This window comes from Stenella coeruleoalba, assembly GCF_951394435.1.
Source record: "Stenella coeruleoalba genome assembly, chromosome: 7".
NCBI classification, from domain to species: domain Eukaryota; kingdom Metazoa; phylum Chordata; class Mammalia; order Artiodactyla; family Delphinidae; genus Stenella; species Stenella coeruleoalba.
In genome coordinates, this window is record NC_137153.1 from 19,492,429 (window position 1) to 19,505,830 (window position 13,402).

The following is a 13,402-nucleotide window of genomic DNA, read 5'->3' on the forward strand; positions in this document are numbered from 1 at the left end:
AACAGTGGCACCAAACTGTACTCACAGATATGGATTCTCTACAACATATACTCTAGGAAAAAGAAAAGCCAGTTTTAATTAAGAATGTCCTTGATGAAGCAGCAAAAATTACGAATTTTATTAAAAATTGACTCGAATATACGACTTTTTAATATTCTGTGTGGTGAAATAGGAAATACATATAGAGCACTTCTGCTGAATACTGAAGTATGATGATTGTTTTGAGGAAAGGCACTTGTGCAGATCTTTGCATAATGAACTGACTGCTTTATTTCATGGGACATCATTTATACTTGAAAGACTGACAGACAAACCATGATTACCCAGATTTGGGTATTTACAGGCATTTTCTTGAAAATGAGTCATTCAGGTCACTTCGAGGAAAACGACTGAGTGGATTTTTGGCCTATGATTAAACTTCAAACCCTTAAAACATATTAGACATTAGGAAATTAGAATTTTGAAAAACTTGCATTCAACTTGTTAGCTGGACAGTCTTCAACCTTACAGGCATTTATAATGAGATAAGTGGTGATATTGATAAGTGTGAGTTTTTGGTACTGTAATATTGAAACATGTCAACAGTTGGAAGATATGCAGACAATAGTGAACCAGTTTTTTCCAAATGACCATTTCATGATGTTACAAAATCATGCACGAGTAAAAGATCCATTGGCAATGTAAGAGAAATCCACGGGTTTTAAATCATGTCAATGAAGAAAATGTGTATTAACAAAATTTCAAGATCTTACTTTGCTTTAGGAAACTACCATTTGTTGAATTTTTGTGTAGTATTAAGAAGGATATCCACAATTATCTGAAAAGACCATTAAAATACTCCTTCCATTTCCAGGTAAACATCTGTTTGAGGTGAGAATGTTTTTCATACAGTTTAACTAAAATAACGTATTGCAACAGAAGTCGCAATTGGATGCAGAAGTAGATAATGAGAAGCCAGCTGTCTTCTTGACAGATATTAAAGAGATTTGCAAGAATGTAAAATAATGCCACTAGTTGTCTTTGTTTGAGAAACTATAGTCATATTTCCTAAAAATATGTTATATATGTTTATATGTGATAGGTTTATTGTTTTTCTTTCGAAAATGAATTAATAAGTATTTTAGAATTTTCTCAGTCTCAGTTTCTAGTTTGGTAAATATCCTGGAAAGTAGCTCACATAAACAAAAGCTTTTTGGAGGCATGAGTCATTTTAAAAAAATATAAAGAAGTCTGGAGACCAAAACGTTAGAGAACCATTGGTCTAGGCTACATAAATTGTGTGGGTCCAGTTTGGGTCCAAAGCTCTAACTAGTAATAAAATATTTCTTCATTTGTAATGTCTCCTCTGTGTGGAAGAAGTGTCAATAAATGCCAATTTGGAGGCACCAAAATATTTCATGACCTTTCAAGCCTCTATTTAAGAGATATGGGTCTTAAATTCAGAAGCATCTGTTGGTCACCAGATGAATCACAGTGTGCCACAGCTGTGTGGGAACTTAGCTGGTGCGCGATCACTTGCTCTTTTTATAATCAGGGTTACTGTCAATACCCTCGTGGGTGCCTGAACCAAAGGACCTGAAATAAAATGTATTTTCAGGCTGAAGATGGTTCCTTCTGATGAAGAGCTGGAATTAGGGCTAAATTTCATATGTGAATTGGATTGAAACATTTAATTCCTGTATCTAATTGTTTTAGCAAAAGGAAAACTTTTGTTGCTGTGAAAATGCCTTTAAAAAATCAGATGGCAAGCTCCGAATTTAAACTTGACCCTCCATCTTGGCTTGACGATCTGTCTGTCAAATGTTCATGAAATCCACTCGCTCTAAGTCCAGAGGGCACCTAAAACACTTCCAAAGTACAATATCCCCAGGCACTTACTGACATGCCTTTCTGTAGACTCTCACTTGTGAAGTTTGCAGAGAAGTATTTTCAGATTGTCCTGTCACTTGAGAGTCCCCAAAGAGAAGTGTAATGTAGCTCCTGAGGGCTGGAAAAAAAAAAAGCAGTCCTGCTTGCCCTGCTATGCAGTGGTAGCCAAGGTGACAATGGAACTATGAGGGTGGAATCCTTTCTGGGAAATACCAAAGAGAGGGGGACTTGACCATGAAGCTCTCGGAGGCTCACTGCAGGCAGTGCTGCTCTGAGTGTGCACCTCTTTGTTGCTAGATAGTCTCCCTTTCTTACAAGCATTAGTGCTATTCTTGGTGAAAACATGGGTGATGGGGTTCATTGGGCTTACCCTGAACCCAGAGATGGACGTGTGTCCCCAGACTCACATCTTGGGCAGAAGCAGGCTATAGAGTCTTCTTGAGTCGTTCAGGTACCCAGTGATCGATGGGCCATTCCTGGAGATCTCGAGCTGATGAATGGACATATAGGGGGCAAATTGACCAGGCTGTAGAATAATCCTGTACTCCCTCAGACTGCACATCCTGCCCTCCAGGTTTGTGCCACAAGGCCTCTGTGTCGAAGGTCGAATCATCCAGATCTAGCCCTAGATCATGATGATAGAGTATTAAAGTAGTAGCTAGGTTCTTCCCCCATTTCTGCCCTAATAGCTGTGTGATTTGGGCCAACTCATTGAACCTCTCTGAGTACATTGTCCTCATCTGCAAATGAGTGACTTGGACTCAGATCACTAACATCCCTCCTGGCTTAGGCATTCATGAGACTGTCTCCCAGCTACAGCCAGGAATGGTCCTCAAGAGAACAAAGAAGCACAAGCAATCACTTTCATGCCTTCCTCAACAACCCTCCTCCTGGTGTATTTTCCTTCAAAGAAGGAAAAGAGAGATTGTTTTCAATGGCACAGTGCCAATGCATTTTGAAAGGAACATCGTAAAAGAAAGTCGCTCTTATTTTTCCTGTTTTTTGAATCTGATGTAGGTTAGCAAAAAGACAGAGAACACTTGGGTTGTTTGAGAAGATTTAGATTGCATGAGTGTTGTCAAGAGCATTGGAAATCTCCAGAGTGAATGCTCAATTGCGTCCTCCAGCATTATTCTTTTCCAATGGTTCTCAATAGGTTGGGACGTTACGTTTCCCCCGTCAGGGGAAATTTAGACATTTCTGTGGGGATTTTGTGGTTTGTCACAATGACAGAAGATGTACGAGTAGCGTTTAGAGCTGGGGGGGGGGGCGGTTGGCTGTGGAGCCAGTTCTGTAATGCCCAGGAAGCCTTTTATGTTTTTTTAAACTTTATTGAGACATAATCCACATACTTTACATCACCTATTTAAAGTATACAAATTCACAGAGTTGTGAGACCACCACCACAATCAATTTTAGAACATTTTTATTACGAAGAAAAGATTCCCTGTACTCATTATCAGTCACTTCCCAACCACCCCCATGCCCCAGCTCTAGGCCACCACAAATCTACTTTCTGTGTCTATAAATTTGCCTTGTGTGTACATTTCATGTAAATGGAGTCGTACACTATGTGGTCCTTTGTGACTGGCTTGTTTCCCTTAGCATAATGTTTTCAAAGTTCTTCCATGTTGCAGCATGTTCATTTCTTTTTATTGCAGAATAATATTTTATCGTATGTATATACCACATTTTTAAATCCATCCTTTGGGTAATGAACTTTTGGGTACTTTCTACTTTTTAGCTATCATAAAGATTATGTCTGCTACGAACATTTGTGTACAAGTTTTTGTGTGGACGCATGGTTTTACTTCTCTTGGGCATATACTTAGGAGTACAATTGCTGGGTCATTTTGTAATTTTATGTTTGATATTTTGAGGAACTACTAGACTGTTTTCTCAAGTGGGTCCACCACTTCACATGCCCTCCAGCAGTGCATGAGGGTTCCAGTTTCTCCACCTTCTAGCCAACACTTGTCATTATCTGCCTATTTGACTATTGCTATACTAGTGTGTGTAAAGTAATATCTCATTGTGGGGTTTGATTTGCATTTCCCTGATGGCTAGTGATGTTAAACATCTTTTCATGTGCGTATTGGCCATTTGTATGTATTCTTTGGAGAAATGTCTGTTAAGGTCCTTTGCTCATTTTTAAAATTGGCTTCTTTGTCTTTTTATTGTTGAATTGTATACATTTTACACACAACTTTATATATTCTAGGTACAAGTCCTTTATTAATTATATGGCTTACCATATATGGCTTATCATATGGCTTACCAAGTTGTTTCTCCCATTCTGTGGGTTGTTTGGTCACTTTCCAGATGACGTCCTTTAAAGCACAAATGTGTTTAATTTTGATGATGTGAAAGCCGTCTTTGCACGATAAATTATTCCACCAGCATGCCAATAACATGAGCACTGCCAAAGGTCAGGCTAAAAGGCAGTTGGTTTATATTGGTCTCAAACCAAGAGTCTTGATGCTTACTAAAACTCTTTAAATCCACAAAAGCCTGTTTTGTCCTTTCCTCTCCCCAAATCTCACTAATGTCCTATATAAGACTTTGCTTATATTCCTCAGTGGTGAATAGTTCAGATTTAAGTGAACTTCTTTTCCCTTCCTCATATTTCATTTCTTACTAAACCTCAGACTGGGGATTGATTGGACTGATGTTTAGTTGGTGAGCATCCCAGTGTGATCACATTTTAGCATTTTCAGAACATGTGGTGTGCTTGGCGACATCTGTGCAGGAGCCCATAGACATGACAAGGCATGGTATTTTGTAGGAATAACCAGAAATGCAACCTTGTTCAGCATTGTCTATTTGAGTAGTGGGGGCAGGTAGTAAAACCAAGGTCTAAGCAGGGGAGGAAAGGAAAGATGATAAGAAGAGACCAAAGAAAGTAAAAGAAGAGGTGGATGAAAATGGAGAAGAAAGGAAAAAAGAAAGTGAGAGAAAGAAGGATTGGTTGACTTGGGAGAAACAGAGAAAGAAAAAAGAGAGAAAATGCTCTCAGGCAAGGTTGGCTCTCCTTCAGTCTCTGCTCACCCCCTCCCTTCCCACCGCTGGGGAAGGATCCACAGCACACTGTGTGCCTCTGTCTCTGCACTTACCTCCAGCACAGCACAAAGAGGGGACCTTTGTCTTTTCCCTTCAAGGGGTATCAGAAGGCACATTGTGTGGCTTTTATTTTTGTCTTCAATCCTAATCCAGCACACAGGGACAGTAGATCTGAGACATTCTATGTATAACAGTTACTGCAGTGCGTGGTGCGTAGCATGACTTGTCATCATGCAGAGGTGGGGATCTAAATCTTGAGTGAGGTGAAGCTGGCCTGTGAGTGAGCCAAACTGACCACATCCTAGTGTGAATTTTTCTTCCCCAGTTATGTCTGCACTTCAAGTGGGACGTGTTAGAGCAAACTTTTATAAATTGGAATTTAATTGAAGTAAAAAGTCTATTATATATGTTTAGAGGGAAGGTAGGAGCCCAAAAGATGGGTGTGGTAGAGTATCGTTCACATTTTGTGTGTGTGTAATGCAATCATGGTATGATTGAGTGTAACCATGCCAACCTTTGGTCAACAGAATGAGTAAATGAAAAATTAAAGAGGAAGTAATGAGAGGAGTGTGTTTCTCCTTAACACCTTTACCTCTGTCATGTGCTTTAAGTTCATTACTTTAATGATCATTCGACCATATTAAGTGCTACGAATACAGGCCACCTGACGCTCCTGGTGGGTTTGTAGTGATCCTTCAAAGTCTTTCTTTAGACCTTTCTTATTGCGAAATGATGATATGGAAATAGATTCAGCAACCATAATCCCCCAGGAAAAGATTCCTGGGAAAGATGCTGAAGTCTCTGTTTAAAAGAAAGAATGTGGGAAGTTTATCCATGGAAATGTTCCTACAAGAGATTAGTCACTGGATATACATTTTTATATTTTATTTGTGCTAATATTTCCCGTCAATAACAAAATGTAGCTGCTTCTGTTTCTCGTTGCTGCTTTCAAATCTTGTTTCCTACAGTGGAGTCTAATTTAGATGAAGCTAAGCAAGGCGTAAACACATCTGTCCAGGTGGGCCAGGGCGAAGGCTAGTGAAGTGACAGTCGATGCCTTCCAATGAAGTGTAATTACTTCCATTTAAGCATTCACTGTGTAAACAGCACAGTCACCTTCAGATACGATCTTGTTAATAATTATGTGTCTGAATTCCCCTCCACTGATTCAGTGAGAAGCGGTTATCATCCCTTGCAGGATGGTCTCTTCCTGGTGGCTCATGTCCCTGCTTCATTGCTCTACTGATTGTATGACTGTTGATCAGTGTTCAGAATCACAGCTCCCTTTGACAGAGCTGCTTAGAAATCAATCAAGAGCATATTTCCAATTTAATTACACCTGCCCTTGCCTGAAGTGTAATAAAGGTGATGGGTTACTCTCTCATTTCCTTAAGTAAAGAACTTTTCACAAAAATGATGTCTGGATCATGGTTTTATGTATACATAAATCTTCACAGCCAGCAAGTAATGCTTCCATTATTATTGCATATTTCATTAATTAATGTGTTCCTTTAAGCCCAAGTGGAGGGCAAAGCTCCATGGAGAGCTCATAATAATCGGGATCCCTAAATTTAAGACATTTAACAGCTTTTCAGCATATGGGAGATGTGTGCTTTGTAGCTGGGTCGTCTTAGGCTAAGAGAATAGCTCCACATAGATGAGCGGGGTTCCCTCGTAGATCCTCGATGTCCTTGTTAGTAAAAACCTTTTCATTGTTAAAGGAATGTAAGTGTGATTGCATATTTAAGATATGTCATACTAACAGGTGCACAAAATATGTTACTTCTTTTTCAACTCTTCATAGCCTTATTATGTGACTCTAAGGTTTCCCCCCATCTCTTGAGCAAATAGTGGCATAGCTAGTAACCTCTGTGCCCTGGCTAATTTGTGGACCCTTATTTGTCCCTTAACCTCAAATATTTTCCTAACTTCTCCCATAATCTGTTATAATAAAATCACATACCATGAATGTTTAACTCATGGGAACGTAATTGTACACAGGTGGGGTGGGAGGGAATGCTGTTGGTAATTGTCACAGTCATGCCTCCTTTATGACCTGATGCCCACTCGCCCCAAAAATATGCACTGGAAGATGTGATCTACTCTTTCCTAGCAGATCTCAGTTCCCATTTGCTTCTTGCAGCACCAATGTGATTTTAGTGTTTAAATAAACATTAAAGAATATGGTATGATCTCTAAATAGAAACCAAATACTTTGTCAACTGAAGAAATACTTTTAGTGTTGAAGGGAAAACTGACTTTTTTTGGACGTATGGAGAGTTGGAATGTCAGTCCTCTGTGTGGCTTGAGATATGAATATGTTTATTCTACTTTGTGGGCTACTTAAGAGTTTTTCAAGGATTTTTTTTCTTTTCTTTTTTTTTTTTTTACAACTTACCAACCTACAAGTCATTTTTTGCCTTAGACTTCAGAACCTAATCCTCTATAGCAGGTATGATTGGGTCAAGCTCCTCTCACTCTCTACTTTCAGTTGTGCTCATAACTATCAGATGATAAACATTTATAGAATTTTTAAAAATCCTTTGAAAAAATATGAATCTGTTTGCTGATGCTAACCCTTTTATGCTCTGTCCAATCTTAGTTATCACAACAAAACTGTCCTTTGGTGTGTACCATTAGGGTCAGGGAGCTATAAAATGCCTGAGCTAGAGAAAACCTAGCCCTTTTTTCAATCCCATAGTACAGTGATTTGCCCAGCATCCCACAGCAAAGGAGAGGCAGAAGATAGGTCTTTTTTGGTTAGAAGTTCAAATATCTCTAGTAAAATGTAGATATTTAAAAAATAAACTACATTCAGCCACTGAAATATTAGTTTTTCAAAGTAAACTAACTTAACTACCCAAGAGAGAGCTTCTCATGAAGGATAGGCTGAAACAAATAGTTCTGACAAGGGCATTGAAGTCCAGAAAACAAAATGGTCAGAGAGGACAGGCCCAGGTGAAGGGCCACACCCTGAAGGGTCTGGGCATCTGTGGGAGTGGCATGGAGCCAGGGGTCTCCTCCAAAAGACAAGGACACTGAACATTCAGGACATGCCTAGGATGGGTTATGCCCCGGAAGTAGGGGCAAAGTGGAAACAGATCAGCCCTCACCAAAACTGAAAACAGTCTTGAATCCTCTCAGTCCCTGATTGGATTAAGGTGACACCTCCACCCCCTTACCCTACCTGCCCGCCAGAAGAAAAGTAAATCTTCACTGAAGTAAGATAATATCATTCACAGTCTCTACGGTTTTCCACACACAATGCCCAGCATGCAATAAAAAAATTACTAGGCAGGCAAAGACACAGGACACAGGACAATGTATTTGAAAACTAGGAGAACAAAGACAGTAGATGCAAGCCCACCGATAACCCAAATATTGGAAAGATCATATATTGATCATTATAATGATCATGATTAATATATTCCAAAAAAATAACAAGATCAAAACTTTCACCAGAGAACTGGAACTTATAAAAGAACCTAGAATTTAAAAATACTATAACCAGTAGAAAGTCATCAGTGAGTTTAACAGCAGATTAGATATATCTAAAAAGAGATCTACAGAAATGGAAGGTAAATCAATAGAAAATATACAGACCAAAACCTTGACAGAAGCAAAAGGATAGAAAATAGGGAAAAAAGGTGTAAGAAACATATGGAACATGGAGAAGAGGTTAACATGTCATTTGATAACCAGATGGAGAGGAGAGAGAGAATATGGCAGAAGCAGTATTTGAAGATATATTAGCAGAGATGTTCCCAAAATTGATTAAAGACTCAAATCACAGATTTGATGAGGGCAACAAATCCAAAGAGTTGTGAATAAAAGAAATCCACACCTGGGTCTCAAACAGTGAAACTGTTGAGGTCCAAAGATAGATGAAATCTTAAAAGAGACAGAGAAAAATGATACGTATACTTCAAAGGAACAGGTGATTTTTCAATACAATTCAAGTCAAAAGACAATGAAATAACATGTTAAAGTGCTGAAAGAAATCAGTGACCTGCGTGGAATTACGTATGCAGGAAAAATACCCTTCAAAAATGAAGGAAAAATAGACATTTCAAATGAGCAAAGACTAGAAGAATTTGTCACTAGCAGGATTGCATTGAAAGAAAAGCTAAAAGTTGTCTTAATGCTTTCGAGGAAGTGTGGAAATTAAGGAAGAAATAAATAGCAATAAAATATGTGAGTATACATGTAAGTATATATAAATGAATATTTGCTTATAAGACAATGAAAATAATTCCTTGTGAGACTGAAATATATGTAAGATAAAAACATGACATCGAGAGCACAAAAAGTTGAGATGGTAGTAAATTGAGTATATTAGCCAGACTTATCCAGAGAAGCAGAACCAATACCAATAAGATGTGTGTCTGTGTGTGTGTATATATATATATATATATGACATTATATATGTGTATGTATATACACACATTATAAGACATCTATTTTAAGGAATTGGCTTATGTGATTACGGAGGCTGAGAAGTCCCACGATCTGCCATCTGCAAGCTGAAGACCCAGGAAAGTTGTTTGCAAACTTGGCTACATGTTAAAATCACCTGGGGGAGGTTTTTTTTAATTAAACATTGTATTTTGAGATAATTGTAGATTCACATACAATTGTTTGGAATAATACAGACAGATCCTGTGTACCCTTCACCCAGTTCCCCCCAGTGGTAACATCTTGCAAAACTGTAGTACAATATCACAACTAGGTTATCACCACTGATGCAGTTAAGATACAGGGCATTTTTATCACCTCAGAAACCCCTCAAGTTGCCCTTTTATAGTCACATTCATTTCCTTGCTGCCTCCACCCCCTCCTTAACCCCTGGAAATCATTAATTTCCATTTCTATAATTCTGTCATTTCAATAATGCTCTGTAAATATCACAGTTTTGTGATTGGCTTTTTCACTCAGCATAATTCCCTGGAGAATCATCTGATTTGTCGCATATATCAACAGTTTGTCCCCTTTTATCACTAAGTAGTAGTCGTTATGGAGGTACCACAGTTTATCGACCCACTGAAGAACTTATGGGTTGTTTCCAGTTTGGGACTATTTACAAATAAAACTGCTATAAACATTCATGTACAGGTTTTTATGTGAACATAAGTTTTCATTTCTCTGAGAAAATGTCCAAGAGTGCGATTTCTGAGTCTATGGTCATGGCATGTTCAGTGTTTAAAGAAACTGTCAAAACTGTACAGAGTTGCTGCACAATTTTATGTTCCCATGAGTAATATTTCTTAAGAGGTGCTCCACATTCTAGGAAGTAATTATTATGCTCAAGTGGGTGGTGCTTCAATTGGTCAGTCCTGGGTTATTTATGTGCTGCTGGAAGAGGCAAGTTCAGCTCCATCCCAGACACAGAGCCTAAGAGTAGCTCCCTAAAGAGTATCAGGAAGCCATTAGAAAAAGCCAATATTTGGAGGTTGCGATCTGTCTGCGAGGAGTGCAAGGTTCATCCAGAAACTTGAATGGGATGTTGATACCACTGCATGAGAGGAGCACAGCCAAATCTCCCTGAGCCGAGCTGTTGGCATCTGCAAAAAGGTGGGGAGAGAAGGGAGCAGACTCCCTCCTGGAGTGACTCAAGGATTCAAACACCACGAGCTTCATTCGCGAAGGCTTCAGGAGCGGTTGCTTTCCCGTTGCATCTTTGACGTAGTTTCCTAGACTCTGCTCCATGATTTAACTTGCAAGTCTGAAATGAAGATGGAGGAAGCAGTGGGAAAAGTTGAAGAACTCATTGAGTCTGAAGTCCCACCAAAAACATCTGAACAAGAGTCAGCTAAGGAGGAAGAGGGATCTGTGGAACTGGAATCTCAATTTCTGAAAGATGGTGTGGTGGATTCTACAGTTCTTTCTTCAATGCCCTGCGTGTTGATGGAACTGAGAAGGGACTCTTTGGAGTCTCAGTTAGCATCCACGGAGGGTGACAAACCGACAACTGGCTGAGTTTATGAGGGAGACTCCTCTAACCACTGCATGCTTTCCATTTCCTCTACTGGTCACCTGGCCGATTCAGATACGCTGTCTTCTGCAGAGGAGAATGAACCCTCCCAGGCAGAAACAGCGGTAGAAGGAGATCCTTCCGGTGCCACAGTTGGGCGCAAGTCTCACCGGTCCTGATCTGAAAGTGAAACATCCACCACGGCTGCCAAGAAAACCCGGCAATCCAGTGATAAACAGAATGGCCCAGTTGCCAAGGTTAAAGGTCATCAGACCCAAAAGCACAAGGAGAGAATCAGGCTACTGAGGCAGAAACGGGAGGCTGCCGTACGAAAGAAATATAACCTGTTGCAGGACAGTAGTACCAGTGATAGTGACCTGACTTGTGACTCAAGCACGAGCTCATCAGACGATGCTGCAGAGGTTTCAGGGATCACTGCAGAGATACCAGGTCGTTTGGATCCAAGATTCCTAGCAAGTGACAGAACATCTGCTGGCAATGCACCACTCAATGAAGAAATTAATATTGCCTCTTCACGTGAAGTGGAGATGGTGGGAGTTCAGCGACATGCAAGGTGGGTTCATCCTCAAGGAGGTGTGCCTCAGAGTGTCTCTTCATGGAAGCACGGGTCTGGCATGCAGTATGTTAGCACCCGGCAAACACAGTCATGGACTGCTGTGACTCCCCAGCAGACTTGGGCGTCACCTGCAGAAGTTGTTGACCTTACATTGGATGAGGATAGCAGACGTAAATACCTACTGTCATGCAGTGTCACTGTGTTTCCTCTGCACTGTTCTCTTCCACTCACTTCTCTTCCTCTTTGTGGCATGGAAGCTCATTGTCATAGCTTCTGCCTCAGAAGCTGTTTGTGGCATTTGTATAATCAAAACTCATGGAAAATTGCTCCCTTCCCCCCCCCCTTTTTTTTAAATTAAAAGAAGTCACTTAGGAAAGTAACATCACAGAGAAAAGAATTTCTTCTTTCCCTCAGTAGGAATCTGAGAATGATGAATTTTATTAGACGACTTCATTTTACTTGGTGACTTTCAATCTTAGGAAATTGCCTTCCTTTTAGAATGATATTTTAATTACCAGGTGAAATGGATTTCAGTTTTTCAATCTTGTATTTATTTTTCTGTGTAATAAAATTAATACGTAGACTTGAAAAAAAAAGCCAATATTTGATTACCTACTATTACACTACCAGGCAGCGTTCTAAGCATTTACAGGTATTAGCTCATTAAATCCTTTCAACCACACAGGTACTATTACTCCATTTTACAGATGAAGCACCTGAGGCCCCAAGATTTAATAACTTGCCTAAAGTCACACAGCTAGTAATTAGGGAGCCCAAATCCCACCTCAGCCTGCCTGGCTCCAGAGCCTGTGCTCTTCTCCATTCTGCCATGCTTCCCCCAAAGGAGGGGAGAGGTGTCCGGGCAGGCAAATTGAATAGATCCTATAGGAAGGCTCTTCCCTGTCTGGGACTTGTCCTCTTCCCTCAGGGTCAGCTATTTCCACTCTTCCTTCCAATCATTTCTCCTACCCCCGCCCCCCAAGATTTCACAGAATCTCCCTCTGTGATTCTAGGAACACTGGTGTCCTCACACTCCTCTTACTAACTCACTGTTATAGATTAAAAGAAGAAAATCAGCAACAACAATGCCAACAGAAACACAAACAACCCAAGCAGAAGGCCAGCTCTCCAGTGTCTCTGGATTAACGCAGCTCCTCAGGTTTCAGCGGGGACAAATATCTGATGGGCAAGCACCTGTCTGGCAGGTGACGGCATCTCTCTCCCAGGGTGTGCTGGCTCAGGCTGGGATGGAATGCTGCTATTTTCTTCTTGACCTTGAGGTAACCCATGCAAAGCACAGTCAGCACCTCATGAAAGGCTGGTGAAATCTCTCTGTCTCTCCCCACTGACTGTGCTTAGCTTGGGTGCCAGCACAGTGCAGTTTCAAATTCAGCATCGAGCATTTGCCAAGCATTGCCTGGGGTCAACTGTTTGTTGAAAGCAATGAGGGTATTCACCTTCACGTAAGAGTCACAAAATTTTCTTCCAGGAGCTCTATAGGTAGAGGAAGGAGGGAGAAGGAAGGAGTCCAGAATGACCTTTAGCCTTCTCAGAGCTCCCTTGCCGGAGGATTGGAGCTGGGAGGAGGCTGTAAGAGGGGGAAGAGGATGGACAGCCAAGGAGGAAGGAAAGAACGGTATAGGGGAGCATTCAGTCAGGGCAGGACTGGCTGAAGATACCATCAAAGCCCTACTAATTCTGATTTTTCTATTCTCCCCTTTCTCTGCCATAGGCTCTTCATTGCCATGTTTTCTCAGCTGACAATTTGGCCACAAAGTCAAATCCATAGTCTGACAGTGGAAGAGGATACTTTTGTTTGGGCATCTTTTGGAAATAGGGGGTATATTCTTGCCATGCTTCTGACTCTCCTGTTCATGCTTCCTCTACTCTCTTCACACGCGGGATGAGGTGTGTGTAGATTATTT

At 40.4% G+C, this 13,402-nt stretch overlaps 1 pseudogene across 1 annotated transcript; it reads left to right on the top strand.

Moving 5' to 3' along the window:
* Nucleotides 1-10,626: 10,626 nt before the first annotated feature.
* Nucleotides 10,627-12,686, top strand: LOC307189578 (protein ARK2N-like; annotated as a pseudogene). Its single transcript has 2 exons — nucleotides 10,627-11,660; nucleotides 12,629-12,686. The product of its transcript is annotated as a protein ARK2N-like (transcript).
* The last annotated feature ends 716 nt before the right edge of the window (nucleotides 12,687-13,402 follow it).